A 15,584-nucleotide genomic window follows, 5' to 3' on the forward strand; every position below is an offset into this window, starting at 1 on the left:
CAAACTTATTCATTAATGTACCAGTAGCTAGAAGTAGAAAAGTTCTAACAGAAATCACAAAGCTCATCTTCAGCCACACCACACTGGATACGCACAATCTCATCTGATCTTGGAAGCTAAGCAGTGTTGTGCCTGGTTAGTACTTGGATGGGAGACCACCTGGGAATACAAGGTGCTGTAGGTATTTTTATACTGCCAACACCGTTCTGTTGATGCATTCCAATTTCAATCTTATTCATTTATGTACCAGTAGTTAGAAGTAGAAAAGTTCTAACAGAAACCACAAAGCTCATCTACAGCCACACCTCACTGGATACGCCCAATCTCTTCTGATCTTGGAAGCTAAGCAGTGTTGGGCCTGGTTAGTTTTTGGATGGGAGACCACCTGGCAATACAAGGTGCTGTAGGTTTTTTTATACTGCCAACACCGTTCTGTTGATGCATTCCATTTTCAATCTTATTCATTTATGTACCAGTAGATAGAAGTAGAAAAGTTCTAACAGAAACCACAAAGCTTATCTACAGCCACAACACACTGGATACGCCCAATCTCATCTGATGTTGGAAGTTTAGAAGTGTTGGGCCTGGTTAGTACTTGGATGTGAGACAACCTGGGAACACAAGGTGCTGTAGGTTTTTTTTATACTGCCAACACCATTCTGTTGATGCATTCTATTTTCAAACGTATTCAGTTATGTACCAGTAGCTAGAAGTAGAAAAGTTCTAACAGAAACCGCAAAGCTCATCTACAGCCACACCACACTGGATACGCTCAATCTCATCTGATCTTGGAAATGAATCAGTGCTGGGCCTGGTTAGAATTTGGATGGGAAACCTCCTGGGAATGCACGGTGCTGCAGATATTTTTATACTGCCAACTCCGTTCTGTTGATGCATTCCATTTTCTAACTTTTTTATTTATTTACCAGTAGTTAGAAGTAGAAAAGTTCTAACAGAAACCACAAAGCACATCTACAGCCACACCACACTGGACACGCCCAATCTCATCTGATCTTGGAAGCTAAGCAGTGTTGGGCCTGTTTAGTACTTGGCTGGGAGACCACCTGGGAATATGAGGTGCTGTAGGCATTTTTATACTGCCAACACCGTTCTGTTGATGTATTCCATTTTCAAACATATTCATTTATGTACCAGTAGTTAGAAGTAGAAAAGTTCTAACAAAAACCACAAAGCTCATCTGCAGCCACACCACACTGGATACGCCCAATCTCATCTGATCTTGGAAACTTAGCAGTGTTGGGCCTGGTTAGTACTTGGATGGGAGACCACCTGGCAATACAAGGTGCTGTAGGTATTTTTATACTGCCAATACCGTACTGTTGATACATTCTATTTTCAAACTTATTCATTTATGTACCATTAGTTAGAAGTAGAAAAGTTCTAATAGAAACCACAAAGCTCATCTACAGCCACACCACACTGGATACGCCCAATCTCATCTGATCTTGGAAGCTAAGCAGTGTTGGGCCTGGTTAGTACTTAGATGGGAGACCACCTGGGAATACAAGGTGCTGTATGTATTTTTATACTGCCAACACCGTTCTGTTGATGCATTCCATTTTCAAACTTATTCATTTGTGTACCAGTAGCTATAAGTAGAAAAGTTCTAACAGAAACCGCAAAGTTCATCTACAGCCACACCACACTGGATACGCCCAATCTCATCTGATCTTGGAAACTAAGCAGTGCTGAGCCTGGTTAGTATTTGGGTGGGAAACCACCTGGGAATGCAAGGTGCTGCAGATATTTTTATACTGCCAACTCCGTTCTGTTGAGGCATTCCATTTTCAAACTTTTTCATTTATTTACCAGTAGTTAGAAGTAGAAAAGTTCTAACAGAAACCACAAAGCTCATCTGCAGCCACACCACACTGGATACGCCCAATCTCATCTGATCTTGGAAACTTAGCAGTGTTGGGCCTGGTTAGTACTTGGATGGGAGACCACCTGGCAATACAAGGTGCTGTAGGTATTTTTATACTGCCAATACCGTACTGTTGATGCATTCTATTTTCAAACTTATTAATTTATGTACCATTAGTTAGAAGTAGAAAAGTTCTAATAGAAACCACAAAGCTCATCTACAGCCACACAACACTGGATACGCCCAATCTCATCTGATCTTGGAAGCTAAGCAGTGTTGGGACTGGTTAGTACTTTGATGGGAGATCACCTGGGAATACAAGGTGCTGCAGGTATTTTTATACTGCCAATACCGTACTGTTGATGCATTCCATTTTCAAACTTATTCATTTATGTACCAGTAGTTAGAAGTAGAAAAGTTCTAAATAGAAACCACAAAGCTCATGTTCAGCCACACCACACTGGATACGCCCAATCTCATCTGATCTTGGAAGCTTAGCAGTGTTGGGCCTGGTTAGTGCTTGGATGGGAGACCACCTGGCAATACAAGGTGCTGTAGGTATTTTTATACTGCCAATACCGTACTGTTGATGCATTCCATTTTCAAACTTATTCATTTATGTACCATTAGTTAGAAGTAGAAAAGTTCTAATAGAAACCACAAAGCTCATCTACAGCCACACCACACTGGATACGCCCAATCTCATCTGATCTTGGAAGCTAAGCAGTGTTGGGCCTGGTTAGTACTTAGATGGGAGACCACCTGGGTATACAAGGTTCTGTATGTATTTTTATACTGCCAACACCGTTCTGTTGATGCATTCCATTTTCAAACTTATTCATTTGTATACCAGTAGCTATAAGTAGAAAAGTTCTAACAGAAACCGCAAAGTTCATCTACAGCCACACCACACTGGATACGCCCAATCTCATCTGATCTTGGAAACTAAGCAGTGCTGAGCCTGGTTAGTATTTGGGTGGGAAACCACCTGGGAATGCAAGGTGCTGCAGATTTTTTTATACTGCCAACTCCGTTCTGTTGAGGCATTCCATTTTCAAACTTTTTCATTTATTTACCAGTAGTTAGAAGTAGAAAAGTTCTAACAGAAACCACAAAGATTATCTACAGCCACACCACACTGGATACGCTCAATCTCATCTGATCTTGGAAGCTAAGCAGTGTTGGGCTTGGTTAGTACTTGGAAGGGAGACCACCTGGGAATACAAGGTGCTGCAGGTATTTTTATACTGCCAACACCGTTCTGTTGATGCATTCCATTTTCAAACTTATTCATTTATGTACCAGTAGTTAGAAGTAGAAAAGTTCTAACAAAAACCACAAAGCTCATCTGCAGCCACACCACACTGGATACGACCAATCTCATCTGATCTTGGAAGCTTAGCAGTGTTGGGCCTGGTTAGTACTTGGATGGGAGACCACCTGGCAATACAAGGTGCTGTAGGTATTTTTATACTGCCAACACCGTTCTGTTGATGCATTCCATTTTCAAACGTATTCATTTATGTACCAGTAGTTAGAAGTAGAAAAGTTCTAACAGAAACCTCAAAGCTTATCTACAGCCACAACACACTGGATACGCCCAATATCATCTGATCTTTGAAGATAAGCAGTGTTGGGCTTGGTTAGTACTTGAATGGGAGACCACCTGGGAATACAAGGTGCTGCAGGTATTTTTATACTGCCAACACCATTCTGTTGATGCATTCCATTTTCAAACTTATTCATTTATGTACCATTAGTTAGAAGAAGAAAAGTTCTAAATAGAAACAACAAAGCTCATCTACAGCCACACCACACAGGATTCGCCCAATCTCATCTGATCTTGAAAGCTAAGAAGTGTTGGGCCTGGTTAGTACTCGGATGGGAGACCACCTGGAAATACAAGGTGCTGTAGGTGTTTTTATACTGCCAACATCATTCTATTGATGCATTCCTTTTTCAAACGTATTCATTTATGTACAAGTAGTTAGAAGTAGAAAAGTTCTAACAGAAACCTCAAGGCTTATCTACAGCCACACCACACTGGATTCGCCCAATCTCATCTGATCTTGGAAGCTAAGAAGTGTTGGGCCTGGTTAGTACTTGAATGTGAGACAACCTGGGAATACAAGGTGCTGGAGTTATTTTTATACTGCCAATTCCATTCTGTTGATGCATTCCATTTTCAAACCTATTCATTTATGTACCAGTAGCTAGAAGTAGAAAAGTTCTAACAGAAACCGCAAAGTTCATCTACAGCCACACCACACTGGATACGCCCAATCTCATCTGATCTTGGAAACTAAGCAGTGCTGAGCCTGGTTAGTATTTGGGTGGGAAACCACCTGGGAATGCAAGGTGCTGCAGATATTTTTATACTGCCAACTCCGTTCTGTTGAGGCATTCCATTTTCAAACTTTTTCATTTATTTACCAGTAGTTAGAAGTAGAAAAGTTCTAACAGAAACCACAAAGATTATCTACAGCCACACCACACTGGATACGCTCAATCTCATCTGATCTTGGAAGCTAAGCAGTGTTGGGCTTGGTTAGTACTTGGATGGGAGACCACATGGGAATACAAGGTGCTGCAGGTATTTTTATACTGCCAACACCGTTCTGTTGATGCATTCCATTTTCAAACTTATTCATTTATGTACCAGTAGTTAGAAGTAGAAAAGTACTAACAGAAACCACCAAACTCATCTACAGCCAGACTACACTGGATACAAACAATCTCATCTGATCTTGGAAGCTAAGCAGTGTTGGGCCTGTTTAGTACTTTGGTGGGAGACCAACTGGGTATACGAGGTGCTGTAGGTATCTTTATACTGCCAACACCGTTCTGTTGATGCATTCCATTTTCAAACTTATTCATTAATGTACCAGTAGCTAGAAGTAGAAAAGTTCTAACAGAAATCACAAAGCTCATTTTCAGCCACACCACACTGGATACGCACAATCTCATCTGATCTTGGAAGCTAAGCAGTGTTGTGCCTGGTTAGTACTTGGATGGGAGACCACCTGGGAATACAAGGTGCTGTAGGTATTTTTATACTGCCAACACCGTTCTGTTGATGCATTCCAATTTCAATCTTATTCATTTATGTACCAGTAGTTAGAAGTAGAAAAGTTCTAACAGAAACCACAAAGCTCATCTACAGCCACACCTCACTGGATACGCCCAATCTCTTCTGATCTTGGAAGCTAAGCAGTGTTGGGCCTGGTTAGTTTTTGGATGGGAGACCACCTGGCAATACAAGGTGCTGTAGGTTTTTTTATACTGCCAACACCGTTCTGTTGATGCATTCCATTTTCAATCTTATTCATTTATGTACCAGTAGATAGAAGTAGAAAAGTTCTAACAGAAACCACAAAGCTTATCTACAGCCACAACACACTGGATACGCCCAATCTCATCTGATGTTGGAAGTTTAGAAGTGTTGGGCCTGGTTAGTACTTGGATGTGAGACAACCTGGGAACACAAGGTGCTGTAGGTTTTTTTTATACTGCCAACACCATTCTGTTGATGCATTCTATTTTCAAACGTATTCAGTTATGTACCAGTAGCTAGAAGTAGAAAAGTTCTAACAGAAACCGCAAAGCTCATCTACAGCCACACCACACTGGATACGCTCAATCTCATCTGATCTTGGAAATGAATCAGTGCTGGGCCTGGTTAGAATTTGGATGGGAAACCTCCTGGGAATGCACGGTGCTGCAGATATTTTTATACTGCCAACTCCGTTCTGTTGATGCATTCCATTTTCTAACTTTTTTATTTATTTACCAGTAGTTAGAAGTAGAAAAGTTCTAACAGAAACCACAAAGCACATCTACAGCCACACCACACTGGACACGCCCAATCTCATCTGATCTTGGAAGCTAAGCAGTGTTGGGCCTGTTTAGTACTTGGCTGGGAGACCACCTGGGAATATGAGGTGCTGTAGGCATTTTTATACTGCCAACACCGTTCTGTTGATGTATTCCATTTTCAAACATATTCATTTATGTACCAGTAGTTAGAAGTAGAAAAGTTCTAACAAAAACCACAAAGCTCATCTGCAGCCACACCACACTGGATACGCCCAATCTCATCTGATCTTGGAAACTTAGCAGTGTTGGGCCTGGTTAGTACTTGGATGGGAGACCACCTGGCAATACAAGGTGCTGTAGGTATTTTTATACTGCCAATACCGTACTGTTGATACATTCTATTTTCAAACTTATTCATTTATGTACCATTAGTTAGAAGTAGAAAAGTTCTAATAGAAACCACAAAGCTCATCTACAGCCACACCACACTGGATACGCCCAATCTCATCTGATCTTGGAAGCTAAGCAGTGTTGGGCCTGGTTAGTACTTAGATGGGAGACCACCTGGGAATACAAGGTGCTGTATGTATTTTTATACTGCCAACACCGTTCTGTTGATGCATTCCATTTTCAAACTTATTCATTTGTGTACCAGTAGCTATAAGTAGAAAAGTTCTAACAGAAACCGCAAAGTTCATCTACAGCCACACCACACTGGATACGCCCAATCTCATCTGATCTTGGAAACTAAGCAGTGCTGAGCCTGGTTAGTATTTGGGTGGGAAACCACCTGGGAATGCAAGGTGCTGCAGATATTTTTATACTGCCAACTCCGTTCTGTTGAGGCATTCCATTTTCAAACTTTTTCATTTATTTACCAGTAGTTAGAAGTAGAAAAGTTCTAACAGAAACCACCAAGATTATCTACAGCCACACCACACTGGATACGCTCAATCTCATCTGATCTTGGAAGCTAAGCAGTGTTGGGCTTGGTTAGTACTTGGATGGGAGACCACCTGGGAATACAAGGTGCTGCAGGTATTTTTATACTGCCAACACCGTTCTGTTGATGCATTCCATTTTCAAACTTATTCATTTATGTACCAGTAGTTAGAAGTAGAAAAGTTCTAACAAAAACCACAAAGCTCATCTGCAGCCACACCACACTGGATACGACCAATCTCATCTGATCTTGGAAGCTTAGCAGTGTTGGGCCTGGTTAGTACTTGGATGGGAGACCACCTGGCAATACAAGGTGCTGTAGGTATTTTTATACTGCCAACACCGTTCTGTTGATGCATTCCATTTTCAAACGTATTCATTTATGTACCAGTAGTTAGAAGTAGAAAAGTTCTAACAGAAACCTCAAAGCTTATCTACAGCCACAACACACTGGATACGCCCAATATCATCTGATCTTTGAAGATAAGCAGTGTTGGGCTTGGTTAGTACTTGAATGGGAGACCACCTGGGAATACAAGGTGCTGCAGGTATTTTTATACTGCCAACACCATTCTGTTGATGCATTCCATTTTCAAACTTATTCATTTATGTACCATTAGTTAGAAGAAGAAAAGTTCTAAATAGAAACAACAAAGCTCATCTACAGCCACACCACACAGGATTCGCCCAATCTCATCTGATCTTGAAAGCTAAGAAGTGTTGGGCCTGGTTAGTACTCGTATGGGAGACCACCTGGAAATACAAGGTGCTGTAGGTGTTTTTATACTGCCAACATCATTCTATTGATGCATTCCTTTTTCAAACGTATTCATTTATGTACAAGTAGTTAGAAGTAGAAAAGTTCTAACAGAAACCTCAAGGCTTATCTACAGCCACACCACACTGGATTCGCCCAATCTCATCTGATCTTGGAAGCTAAGAAGTGTTGGGCCTGGTTAGTACTTGAATGTGAGACAACCTGGGAATACAAGGTGCTGGAGTTATTTTTATACTGCCAATTCCATTCTGTTGATGCATTCCATTTTCAAACCTATTCATTTATGTACCAGTAGCTAGAAGTAGAAAAGTTCTAACAGAAACCGCAAAGTTCATCTACAGCCACACCACACTGGATACGCCCAATCTCATCTGATCTTGGAAACTAAGCAGTGCTGAGCCTGGTTAGTATTTGGGTGGGAAACCACCTGGGAATGCAAGGTGCTGCAGATATTTTTATACTACCAACTCCGTTCTGTTGAGGCATTCCATTTTCAAACTTTTTCATTTATTTACCAGTAGTTAGAAGTAGAAAAGTTCTAACAGAAACCACAAAGATTATCTACAGCCACACCACACTGGATACGCTCAATCTCATCTGATCTTGGAAGCTAAGCAGTGTTGGGCTTGGTTAGTACTTGGATGGGAGACCACCTGGGAATACAAGGTGCTGCAGGTATTTTTATACTGCCAACACCGTTCTGTTGATGCATTCCATTTTCAAACTTATTCATTTATGTACCAGTAGTTAGAAGTAGAAAAGTACTAACAGAAACCACCAAACTCATCTACAGCCAGACTACACTGGATACAAACAATCTCATCTGATCTTGGAAGCTAAGCAGTGTTGGGCCTGTTTAGTACTTTGGTGGGAGACCAACTGGGAATACGAGGTGCTGTAGGTATCTTTATACTGCCAACACCGTTCTGTTGATGCATTCCATTTTCAAACTTATTCATTAATGTACCAGTAGCTAGAAGTAGAAAAGTTCTAACAGAAATCACAAAGCTCATCTTCAGCCACACCACACTGGATACGCACAATCTCATCTGATCTTGGAAGCTAAGCAGTGTTGTGCCTGGTTAGTACTTGGATGGGAGACCACCTGGGAATACAAGGTGCTGTAGGTATTTTTATACTGCCAACACCGTTCTGTTGATGCATTCCAATTTCAATCTTATTCATTTATGTACCAGTAGTTAGAAGTAGAAAAGTTCTAACAGAAACCACAAAGCTCATCTACAGCCACACCTCACTGGATACGCCCAATCTCTTCTGATCTTGGAAGCTAAGCAGTGTTGGGCCTGGTTAGTTTTTGGATGGGAGACCACCTGGCAATACAAGGTGCTGTAGGTTTTTTTATACTGCCAACACCGTTCTGTTGATGCATTCCATTTTCAATCTTATTCATTTATGTACCAGTAGATAGAAGTAGAAAAGTTCTAACAGAAACCACAAAGCTCATCTACAGCCACAACACACTGGATACGCCCAATCTCATCTGATGTTGGAAGTTTAGAAGTGTTGGGCCTGGTTAGAACTTGGATGTGAGACAACCTGGGAACACAAGGTGCTGTAGGTTTTTTTTATACTGCCAACACCATTCTGTTGATGCATTCTATTTTCAAACGTATTCAGTTATGTACCAGTAGCTAGAAGTAGAAAAGTTCTAACAGAAACCGCAAAGCTCATCTACAGCCACACCACACTGGATACGCTCAATCTCATCTGATCTTGGAAATGAATCAGTGCTGGGCCTGGTTAGAATTTGGATGGGAAACCTCCTGGGAATGCACGGTGCTGCAGATATTTTTATACTGCCAACTCCGTTCTGTTGATGCATTCCATTTTCTAACTTTTTTATTTATTTACCAGTAGTTAGAAGTAGAAAAGTTCTAACAGAAACCACAAAGCACATCTACAGCCACACCACACTGGACACGCCCAATCTCATCTGATCTTGGAAGCTAAGCAGTGTTGGGCCTGTTTAGTACTTGGCTGGGAGACCACCTGGGAATATGAGGTGCTGTAGGCATTTTTATACTGCCAACACCGTTCTGTTGATGTATTCCATTTTCAAACATATTCATTTATGTACCAGTAGTTAGAAGTAGAAAAGTTCTAACAAAAACCACAAAGCTCATCTGCAGCCACACCACACTGGATACGCCCAATCTCATCTGATCTTGGAAACTTAGCAGTGTTGGGCCTGGTTAGTACTTGGATGGGAGACCACCTGGCAATACAAGGTGCTGTAGGTATTTTTATACTGCCAATACCGTACTGTTGATACATTCTATTTTCAAACTTATTCATTTATGTACCATTAGTTAGAAGTAGAAAAGTTCTAATAGAAACCACAAAGCTCATCTACAGCCACACCACACTGGATACGCCCAATCTCATCTGATCTTGGAAGCTAAGCAGTGTTGGGCCTGGTTAGTACTTAGATGGGAGACCACCTGGGAATACAAGGTGCTGTAGGTATTTTTGTACTGCCAACACCGTTCTGTTGATGCATTCCATTTTCAAACTTATTCATTTATGTACCAGTAGCTAGTAGTAGAAAAGTTCTAACAGAAACCACAAAGCTCATCTACAGCCACACCACACTGGATACACCCAATCTAATTTGATCTTGAAAGCTAAGAAGTGTTGGGCCTGGTTAGTACTTGGATGGGAGACAACCTGGGAATACAAGTTGCTGGAGGTATTTTTATACTGCCAACACCATTCTGTTGATGCATTCCATTTTCAAACTTATTCATTTATGTACCAGTAGCTAGAAGTAGAAAAGTTCTAACAGAAACCGCAAAGTTAATCTACAGCCACACCACAGTGGATACGGCCAATCTCTTCTGACCTTGGAAACTAAGCAGTGCTGGGCCTGGTTAGTATTTGGATGGGAAACCACCTGGGAATGCAAGGTGCTGCAGACATTTTTATACTGCCAACTCCGTTCTGTTGATGCATTCCATTTTCAAACTTTGTTCATTTATTTACCAGTAGTTAGAAGTAGAAAAGTTCCAACAGAAACCATAAAGCTCATCTACAGCCACACCACACTGGGTGCACACAGTATCATCTGATCTTGGAAGCTAAGCAGTGTTGGGCCTGGTTAGTACTTGGATGGGAGACCACCTGGGAATACAAGGTGCTGTAGGTATTTTTATACTGCCAACACTGTTCTGTTGATGCATTCCATTTTCAATCTTATTCATTTATGTACCAGTAGTTAGAAGTAGAAAAGTTCTAACAGAAACCACAAAGCTCATCTACAGCCACACAACACTGGATACGCCCAATCTCATCTGATCTTGGAAGCTAAGCAGTGTTGGTCCTGGTTAGTACTTGGATGGGAGACCACCTGGCAATAGAAGGTGCTGTAGGTATTTTTATACTGCAAACACCGTTCTGTTGATGCATTCCATTTTCAAACTTATTCATTTATGTACCAGTAGTTAGAAGTAGAAAAGTTCTAACAGAAACCACAAAACTCATCTACAGCCACACCACACTGGATACGCCCAATCTCATCTGATCTTGGAAGCTAAGAAGTGTTGGGCCTGGTTAGTACTTGGATGGGAGACAACCTGGGAATACAAGTTGCTGGAGGTATTTTTATACTGCCAACACCATTCTGTTGATGCATTCCATTTTCAAACTTATTCATTTATGTACCAGTAGCTAGAAGTAGAAAAGTTCTAACAGAAACCGCAAAGTTAATCTACAGCCACACCACAGTGGATACGGCTAATCTCTTCTGACCTTGGAAACTAAGCAGTGCTGGGCCTGGTTAGTATTTGGATGGGAAACCACCTGGGAATGCAAGGTGCTGCAGATATTTTTATACTGCCAACTCCGTTCTGTTGATGCATTCCATTTTCAAACTTTGTTCATTTATTTACCAGTAGTTAGAAGTAGAAAAGTTCCAACAGAAACCACAAAGCTCATCTACAGCCACACCACACTGGATACGCCCAATCTCATCTGATCTTGGAAGCTAAGCAGTGTTGGTCCTGGTTAGTACTTGGAGGGGAGACCACCTGGCAATACAAGGTGCTGTAGGTATTTTTATACTTCAAACACCGTTCTGTTGATGCATTCCATTTTCAAACTTATTCATTTATGTACCAGTAGTTAGAAGTAGAAAAGTTCTAACAGAAACCACAAAACTCATCTACAGCCACACCACACTAATCTCATCTGATCTTGGAAGCTTAGAAGTGTTGGGCCTGGTTAGTACTTGGATGGGAGGCCACCTGGGAATACAAGGTGCTGTAGGTATTTTTATATTGCCAACACCATTCTGTTGAAGCATTCCATTTTCAAACTTATTTATTTATGTACCAGTAGCTAGAAGTAGAAAAGTTCTAACAGAAACCGCAAATCTCTTCTACAGCCACATCACACTGGATACACCCAATCTCATCTGATGTTGGAAACTAAGCAGTGCTGGGCCTGGTTAGTATTTGGATGGGAAACCTCCTGGGAATGCAAGGTGCTGCAGATATTTTTATACTGCCAACTCCGTTCTGTTGATGCATTCCATTTTCAAACTTTTTCATTTATTTACCAGTAGTTAGAAGTAGAAAAGTTCTAACAGAAACCACAAAGCTCACCTACAGCCACACCACACTGGATACGACCAATCTCATCTGATCTTGGAAGCTAAGCAGTGTTGGGCCTGTTTAGTACTTGGGTGGGAGATAACCTGGGTATACGAGGTGCTGTAGATATTTTTATACTGCCAACACCGTTCTGTTGATGCATTCCATTTTTAATCTTATTCATTTATGTACCAGTAGTTAGAAGTAGAAAAGTTCTAACAGAAACCACAAAGCTCGGCTGCAGCCACACCACACTGGATACGCCCAATCTCATCTGATCTTGGAAGCTAAGCAGTGTTGGGCCTGGTTAGTACTTGGATGGGAGACCACCTGGGAATAAAAGGTGTTGTAGGTATTTTTATACTGCCAAAACCGTTCTGTTGATGCATTCCATTTTCAAACTTATTCATTTATGTACCAGTAGTTAGAAGTAGATAAGTTCTAACAGAAACCACAAAGCTCATCTAGAGCCACTCCACACTGGATACACTCAATCTCATCTGAGCTTGGAAGCTAAGCAGTTTTTGGACTGGTTAGTACTTGGATGGGAGACCACCTGGGAATACAAGATGCTACAGGTATTTTTATACTGCCAACACCGTTCTGTTGATGCATTCCATTTTCAAACTTATTCATTTATGTACCAGTAGCTAGAAGTAGAAAAGTTCTAACAGAAACCGCAAAGCTCATCTACAGCCACACCACACTGGATGCACCCAATCTCATCTGATCTTGAAAGCTAAGCAGTGTTGGGCTTGGATGGGAGACCACCTGGGAATACAAGGTGCTGTAGGTAATTTTATACTGCCAACACCGTTCTGTTGATGCATTCCATTTTCAAACTTATTCATTTATGTACCAGTAGTTGGAAGTAGAAAAGTTCTAACAGAAACCACAAAGCTCATCTACAGCCACACCTCACTGGATACGCCCAATCTCTTCTGATCTTGGAAGCTAAGCAGTGTTGGGCCTGGTTAGTTTTTGGATGGGAGACCACCTGGCAATACAAGGTGCTGTAGGTTTTTTTATACTGCCAACACCGTTCTGTTGATGCATTCCAATTTCAATCTTATTCATTTATGTACCAGTAGTTAGAAGTAGAAAAGTTCTAACAGAAACCACAAAGCTCATCTACAGCCACACCTCACTGGATACGCCCAATCTCTTCTGATCTTGGAAGCTAAGCAGTGTTGGGCCTGGTTAGTTTTTGGATGGGAGACCACCTGGCAATACAAGGTGCTGTAGGTTTTTTTATACTGCCAACACCGTTCTGTTGATGCATTCCATTTTCAATCTTATTCATTTATGTACCAGTAGATAGAAGTAGAAAAGTTCTAACAGAAACCACAAAGCTTATCTACAGCCACAACACACTGGATACGCCCAATCTCATCTGATGTTGGAAGTTTAGAAGTGTTGGGCCTGGTTAGTACTTGGATGTGAGACAACCTGGGAACACAAGGTGCTGTAGGTTTTTTTTATACTGCCAACACCATTCTGTTGATGCATTCTATTTTCAAACGTATTCAGTTATGTACCAGTAGCTAGAAGTAGAAAAGTTCTAACAGAAACCGCAAAGCTCATCTACAGCCACACCACACTGGATACGCTCAATCTCATCTGATCTTGGAAATGAATCAGTGCTGGGCCTGGTTAGAATTTGGATGGGAAACCTCCTGGGAATGCACGGTGCTGCAGATATTTTTATACTGCCAACTCCGTTCTGTTGATGCATTCCATTTTCTAACTTTTTTATTTATTTACCAGTAGTTAGAAGTAGAAAAGTTCTAACAGAAACCACAAAGCACATCTACAGCCACACCACACTGGACACGCCCAATCTCATCTGATCTTGGAAGCTAAGCAGTGTTGGGCCTGTTTAGTACTTGGCTGGGAGACCACCTGGGAATATGAGGTGCTGTAGGCATTTTTATACTGCCAACACCGTTCTGTTGATGTATTCCATTTTCAAACATATTCATTTATGTACCAGTAGTTAGAAGTAGAAAAGTTCTAACAAAAACCACAAAGCTCATCTGCAGCCACACCACACTGGATACGCCCAATCTCATCTGATCTTGGAAACTTAGCAGTGTTGGGCCTGGTTAGTACTTGGATGGGAGACCACCTGGCAATACAAGGTGCTGTAGGTATTTTTATACTGCCAATACCGTACTGTTGATACATTCTATTTTCAAACTTATTCATTTATGTACCATTAGTTAGAAGTAGAAAAGTTCTAATAGAAACCACAAAGCTCATCTACAGCCACACCACACTGGATACGCCCAATCTCATCTGATCTTGGAAGCTAAGCAGTGTTGGGCCTGGTTAGTACTTAGATGGGAGACCACCTGGGAATACAAGGTGCTGTATGTATTTTTATACTGCCAACACCGTTCTGTTGATGCATTCCATTTTCAAACTTATTCATTTGTGTACCAGTAGCTATAAGTAGAAAAGTTCTAACAGAAACTGCAAAGTTCATCTACAGCCACACCACACTGGATACGCCCAATCTCATCTGATCTTGGAAACTAAGCAGTGCTGAGCCTGGTTAGTATTTGGGTGGGAAACCACCTGGGAATGCAAGGTGCTGCAGATATTTTTATACTGCCAACTCCGTTCTGTTGAGGCATTCCATTTTCAAACTTTTTCATTTATTTACCAGTAGTTAGAAGTAGAAAAGTTCTAACAGAAACCACAAAGATTATCTACAGCCACACCACACTGGATACGCTCAATCTCATCTGATCTTGGAAGCTAAGCAGTGTTGGGCTTGGTTAGTACTTGGATGGGAGACCACCTGGGAATACAAGGTGCTGCAGGTATTTTTATACTGCCAACACCGTTCTGTTGATGCATTCCATTTTCAAACTTATTCATTTATGTACCAGTAGTTAGAAGTAGAAAAGTTCTAACAAAAACCACAAAGCTCATCTGCAGCCACACCACACTGGATACGACCAATCTCATCTGATCTTGGAAGCTTAGCAGTGTTGGGCCTGGTTAGTACTTGGATGGGAGACCACCTGGCAATACAAGGTGCTGTAGGTATTTTTATACTGCCAACACCGTTCTGTTGATGCATTCCATTTTCAAACGTATTCATTTATGTACCAGTAGTTAGAAGTAGAAAAGTTCTAACAGAAACCTCAAAGCTTATCTACAGCCACAACACACTGGATACGCCCAATATCATCTGATCTTTGAAGATAAGCAGTGTTGGGCTTGGTTAGTACTTGAATGGGAGACCACCTGGGAATACAAGGTGCTGCAGGTATTTTTATACTGCCAACACCATTCTGTTGATGCATTCCATTTTCAAACTTATTCATTTATGTACCATTAGTTAGAAGAAGAAAAGTTCTAAATAGAAACAACAAAGCTCATCTACAGCCACACCACACAGGATTCGCCCAATCTCATCTGATCTTGAAAGCTAAGAAGTGTTGGGCCTGGTTAGTACTCGTATGGGAGACCACCTGGAAATACAAGGTGCTGTAGGTGTTTTTATACTGCCAACATCATTCTATTGATGCATTCCTTTTTC

At 41.2% G+C, this 15,584-nt stretch overlaps 11 non-coding genes and 55 pseudogenes across 11 annotated transcripts; all 66 read left to right on the forward strand.

Moving 5' to 3' along the window:
* The first annotated feature begins 65 nt into the window (after positions 1 to 65).
* On the forward strand, positions 66 to 184 carry LOC134960791 (5S ribosomal RNA; annotated as a pseudogene).
* Positions 185 to 291: 107 nt separating this feature from the next.
* LOC134960829 (5S ribosomal RNA) lies at positions 292 to 410 on the forward strand (annotated as a pseudogene).
* Positions 411 to 517: 107 nt separating this feature from the next.
* Positions 518 to 636, forward strand: LOC134959033 (5S ribosomal RNA; annotated as a pseudogene).
* A 108-nt stretch (positions 637 to 744) lies between these two features.
* On the forward strand, positions 745 to 863 carry LOC134964818 (5S ribosomal RNA; annotated as a pseudogene).
* Positions 864 to 970: 107 nt separating this feature from the next.
* Positions 971 to 1,089, forward strand: LOC134962766 (5S ribosomal RNA). The gene has a single exon (XR_010188061.1). It is a non-coding gene; the product is annotated as a 5S ribosomal RNA (ribosomal RNA).
* A 107-nt stretch (positions 1,090 to 1,196) lies between these two features.
* LOC134962304 (5S ribosomal RNA) lies at positions 1,197 to 1,315 on the forward strand (annotated as a pseudogene).
* Positions 1,316 to 1,422: 107 nt separating this feature from the next.
* LOC134960969 (5S ribosomal RNA) lies at positions 1,423 to 1,541 on the forward strand. Its single transcript, XR_010187835.1, has one exon. It is a non-coding gene; the product is annotated as a 5S ribosomal RNA (ribosomal RNA).
* Positions 1,542 to 1,648: 107 nt separating this feature from the next.
* Positions 1,649 to 1,767, forward strand: LOC134963153 (5S ribosomal RNA; annotated as a pseudogene).
* Positions 1,768 to 1,874: 107 nt separating this feature from the next.
* Positions 1,875 to 1,993, forward strand: LOC134962305 (5S ribosomal RNA; annotated as a pseudogene).
* Positions 1,994 to 2,100: 107 nt separating this feature from the next.
* Positions 2,101 to 2,219, forward strand: LOC134962874 (5S ribosomal RNA; annotated as a pseudogene).
* Positions 2,220 to 2,327: 108 nt separating this feature from the next.
* On the forward strand, positions 2,328 to 2,446 carry LOC134963865 (5S ribosomal RNA; annotated as a pseudogene).
* A 107-nt stretch (positions 2,447 to 2,553) lies between these two features.
* Positions 2,554 to 2,672, forward strand: LOC134960840 (5S ribosomal RNA; annotated as a pseudogene).
* Positions 2,673 to 2,779: 107 nt separating this feature from the next.
* LOC134962928 (5S ribosomal RNA) lies at positions 2,780 to 2,898 on the forward strand (annotated as a pseudogene).
* A 107-nt stretch (positions 2,899 to 3,005) lies between these two features.
* LOC134960224 (5S ribosomal RNA) lies at positions 3,006 to 3,124 on the forward strand (annotated as a pseudogene).
* Positions 3,125 to 3,231: 107 nt separating this feature from the next.
* LOC134962179 (5S ribosomal RNA) lies at positions 3,232 to 3,350 on the forward strand (annotated as a pseudogene).
* Positions 3,351 to 3,457: 107 nt separating this feature from the next.
* Positions 3,458 to 3,576, forward strand: LOC134964301 (5S ribosomal RNA; annotated as a pseudogene).
* Positions 3,577 to 3,684: 108 nt separating this feature from the next.
* On the forward strand, positions 3,685 to 3,803 carry LOC134962621 (5S ribosomal RNA; annotated as a pseudogene).
* Positions 3,804 to 3,910: 107 nt separating this feature from the next.
* LOC134964494 (5S ribosomal RNA) lies at positions 3,911 to 4,029 on the forward strand (annotated as a pseudogene).
* Positions 4,030 to 4,136: 107 nt separating this feature from the next.
* Positions 4,137 to 4,255, forward strand: LOC134963154 (5S ribosomal RNA; annotated as a pseudogene).
* Positions 4,256 to 4,362: 107 nt separating this feature from the next.
* LOC134959682 (5S ribosomal RNA) lies at positions 4,363 to 4,481 on the forward strand (annotated as a pseudogene).
* Positions 4,482 to 4,588: 107 nt separating this feature from the next.
* Positions 4,589 to 4,707, forward strand: LOC134962701 (5S ribosomal RNA; annotated as a pseudogene).
* A 107-nt stretch (positions 4,708 to 4,814) lies between these two features.
* Positions 4,815 to 4,933, forward strand: LOC134961257 (5S ribosomal RNA; annotated as a pseudogene).
* Positions 4,934 to 5,040: 107 nt separating this feature from the next.
* On the forward strand, positions 5,041 to 5,159 carry LOC134960830 (5S ribosomal RNA; annotated as a pseudogene).
* Positions 5,160 to 5,266: 107 nt separating this feature from the next.
* Positions 5,267 to 5,385, forward strand: LOC134959035 (5S ribosomal RNA; annotated as a pseudogene).
* Positions 5,386 to 5,493: 108 nt separating this feature from the next.
* On the forward strand, positions 5,494 to 5,612 carry LOC134964819 (5S ribosomal RNA; annotated as a pseudogene).
* Positions 5,613 to 5,719: 107 nt separating this feature from the next.
* On the forward strand, positions 5,720 to 5,838 carry LOC134962778 (5S ribosomal RNA). Its single transcript, XR_010188062.1, has one exon. It is a non-coding gene; the product is annotated as a 5S ribosomal RNA (ribosomal RNA).
* Positions 5,839 to 5,945: 107 nt separating this feature from the next.
* LOC134962306 (5S ribosomal RNA) lies at positions 5,946 to 6,064 on the forward strand (annotated as a pseudogene).
* A 107-nt stretch (positions 6,065 to 6,171) lies between these two features.
* Positions 6,172 to 6,290, forward strand: LOC134960981 (5S ribosomal RNA). Its single transcript, XR_010187836.1, has one exon. It is a non-coding gene; the product is annotated as a 5S ribosomal RNA (ribosomal RNA).
* A 107-nt stretch (positions 6,291 to 6,397) lies between these two features.
* On the forward strand, positions 6,398 to 6,516 carry LOC134963155 (5S ribosomal RNA; annotated as a pseudogene).
* A 107-nt stretch (positions 6,517 to 6,623) lies between these two features.
* On the forward strand, positions 6,624 to 6,742 carry LOC134959154 (5S ribosomal RNA). Its single transcript, XR_010187229.1, has one exon. It is a non-coding gene; the product is annotated as a 5S ribosomal RNA (ribosomal RNA).
* Positions 6,743 to 6,849: 107 nt separating this feature from the next.
* LOC134962180 (5S ribosomal RNA) lies at positions 6,850 to 6,968 on the forward strand (annotated as a pseudogene).
* A 107-nt stretch (positions 6,969 to 7,075) lies between these two features.
* On the forward strand, positions 7,076 to 7,194 carry LOC134964303 (5S ribosomal RNA; annotated as a pseudogene).
* Positions 7,195 to 7,302: 108 nt separating this feature from the next.
* On the forward strand, positions 7,303 to 7,421 carry LOC134963435 (5S ribosomal RNA; annotated as a pseudogene).
* Positions 7,422 to 7,528: 107 nt separating this feature from the next.
* On the forward strand, positions 7,529 to 7,647 carry LOC134964495 (5S ribosomal RNA; annotated as a pseudogene).
* A 107-nt stretch (positions 7,648 to 7,754) lies between these two features.
* On the forward strand, positions 7,755 to 7,873 carry LOC134963156 (5S ribosomal RNA; annotated as a pseudogene).
* Positions 7,874 to 7,980: 107 nt separating this feature from the next.
* On the forward strand, positions 7,981 to 8,099 carry LOC134959155 (5S ribosomal RNA). Its single transcript, XR_010187230.1, has one exon. It is a non-coding gene; the product is annotated as a 5S ribosomal RNA (ribosomal RNA).
* A 107-nt stretch (positions 8,100 to 8,206) lies between these two features.
* Positions 8,207 to 8,325, forward strand: LOC134961268 (5S ribosomal RNA; annotated as a pseudogene).
* A 107-nt stretch (positions 8,326 to 8,432) lies between these two features.
* On the forward strand, positions 8,433 to 8,551 carry LOC134960792 (5S ribosomal RNA; annotated as a pseudogene).
* A 107-nt stretch (positions 8,552 to 8,658) lies between these two features.
* On the forward strand, positions 8,659 to 8,777 carry LOC134960831 (5S ribosomal RNA; annotated as a pseudogene).
* A 334-nt stretch (positions 8,778 to 9,111) lies between these two features.
* Positions 9,112 to 9,230, forward strand: LOC134964821 (5S ribosomal RNA; annotated as a pseudogene).
* Positions 9,231 to 9,337: 107 nt separating this feature from the next.
* On the forward strand, positions 9,338 to 9,456 carry LOC134962790 (5S ribosomal RNA). The gene has a single exon (XR_010188063.1). It is a non-coding gene; the product is annotated as a 5S ribosomal RNA (ribosomal RNA).
* Positions 9,457 to 9,563: 107 nt separating this feature from the next.
* On the forward strand, positions 9,564 to 9,682 carry LOC134962308 (5S ribosomal RNA; annotated as a pseudogene).
* Positions 9,683 to 9,789: 107 nt separating this feature from the next.
* LOC134963842 (5S ribosomal RNA) lies at positions 9,790 to 9,908 on the forward strand. The gene has a single exon (XR_010188160.1). It is a non-coding gene; the product is annotated as a 5S ribosomal RNA (ribosomal RNA).
* A 107-nt stretch (positions 9,909 to 10,015) lies between these two features.
* On the forward strand, positions 10,016 to 10,134 carry LOC134964590 (5S ribosomal RNA; annotated as a pseudogene).
* A 107-nt stretch (positions 10,135 to 10,241) lies between these two features.
* LOC134958915 (5S ribosomal RNA) lies at positions 10,242 to 10,360 on the forward strand (annotated as a pseudogene).
* Positions 10,361 to 10,468: 108 nt separating this feature from the next.
* Positions 10,469 to 10,587, forward strand: LOC134960866 (5S ribosomal RNA; annotated as a pseudogene).
* Positions 10,588 to 10,694: 107 nt separating this feature from the next.
* Positions 10,695 to 10,813, forward strand: LOC134962855 (5S ribosomal RNA; annotated as a pseudogene).
* A 107-nt stretch (positions 10,814 to 10,920) lies between these two features.
* Positions 10,921 to 11,039, forward strand: LOC134962823 (5S ribosomal RNA; annotated as a pseudogene).
* Positions 11,040 to 11,146: 107 nt separating this feature from the next.
* Positions 11,147 to 11,265, forward strand: LOC134958931 (5S ribosomal RNA; annotated as a pseudogene).
* Positions 11,266 to 11,373: 108 nt separating this feature from the next.
* LOC134961031 (5S ribosomal RNA) lies at positions 11,374 to 11,492 on the forward strand (annotated as a pseudogene).
* A 323-nt stretch (positions 11,493 to 11,815) lies between these two features.
* On the forward strand, positions 11,816 to 11,934 carry LOC134963917 (5S ribosomal RNA; annotated as a pseudogene).
* Positions 11,935 to 12,041: 107 nt separating this feature from the next.
* On the forward strand, positions 12,042 to 12,160 carry LOC134963383 (5S ribosomal RNA; annotated as a pseudogene).
* A 107-nt stretch (positions 12,161 to 12,267) lies between these two features.
* On the forward strand, positions 12,268 to 12,386 carry LOC134960071 (5S ribosomal RNA; annotated as a pseudogene).
* Positions 12,387 to 12,493: 107 nt separating this feature from the next.
* LOC134964991 (5S ribosomal RNA) lies at positions 12,494 to 12,612 on the forward strand (annotated as a pseudogene).
* Positions 12,613 to 12,934: 322 nt separating this feature from the next.
* Positions 12,935 to 13,053, forward strand: LOC134960834 (5S ribosomal RNA; annotated as a pseudogene).
* A 107-nt stretch (positions 13,054 to 13,160) lies between these two features.
* On the forward strand, positions 13,161 to 13,279 carry LOC134960835 (5S ribosomal RNA; annotated as a pseudogene).
* Positions 13,280 to 13,386: 107 nt separating this feature from the next.
* On the forward strand, positions 13,387 to 13,505 carry LOC134959036 (5S ribosomal RNA; annotated as a pseudogene).
* A 108-nt stretch (positions 13,506 to 13,613) lies between these two features.
* Positions 13,614 to 13,732, forward strand: LOC134964823 (5S ribosomal RNA; annotated as a pseudogene).
* A 107-nt stretch (positions 13,733 to 13,839) lies between these two features.
* Positions 13,840 to 13,958, forward strand: LOC134962802 (5S ribosomal RNA). Its single transcript, XR_010188064.1, has one exon. It is a non-coding gene; the product is annotated as a 5S ribosomal RNA (ribosomal RNA).
* A 107-nt stretch (positions 13,959 to 14,065) lies between these two features.
* LOC134962309 (5S ribosomal RNA) lies at positions 14,066 to 14,184 on the forward strand (annotated as a pseudogene).
* A 107-nt stretch (positions 14,185 to 14,291) lies between these two features.
* LOC134960993 (5S ribosomal RNA) lies at positions 14,292 to 14,410 on the forward strand. Its single transcript, XR_010187837.1, has one exon. It is a non-coding gene; the product is annotated as a 5S ribosomal RNA (ribosomal RNA).
* A 107-nt stretch (positions 14,411 to 14,517) lies between these two features.
* LOC134963157 (5S ribosomal RNA) lies at positions 14,518 to 14,636 on the forward strand (annotated as a pseudogene).
* A 107-nt stretch (positions 14,637 to 14,743) lies between these two features.
* On the forward strand, positions 14,744 to 14,862 carry LOC134959156 (5S ribosomal RNA). Its single transcript, XR_010187232.1, has one exon. It is a non-coding gene; the product is annotated as a 5S ribosomal RNA (ribosomal RNA).
* A 107-nt stretch (positions 14,863 to 14,969) lies between these two features.
* On the forward strand, positions 14,970 to 15,088 carry LOC134962181 (5S ribosomal RNA; annotated as a pseudogene).
* Positions 15,089 to 15,195: 107 nt separating this feature from the next.
* On the forward strand, positions 15,196 to 15,314 carry LOC134964305 (5S ribosomal RNA; annotated as a pseudogene).
* A 108-nt stretch (positions 15,315 to 15,422) lies between these two features.
* On the forward strand, positions 15,423 to 15,541 carry LOC134963436 (5S ribosomal RNA; annotated as a pseudogene).
* Positions 15,542 to 15,584: the final 43 nt, after the last annotated feature.

This window comes from Pseudophryne corroboree, chromosome 9 (assembly GCF_028390025.1).
Source record: "Pseudophryne corroboree isolate aPseCor3 chromosome 9, aPseCor3.hap2, whole genome shotgun sequence".
Lineage (NCBI taxonomy): Eukaryota > Metazoa > Chordata > Amphibia > Anura > Myobatrachidae > Pseudophryne > Pseudophryne corroboree.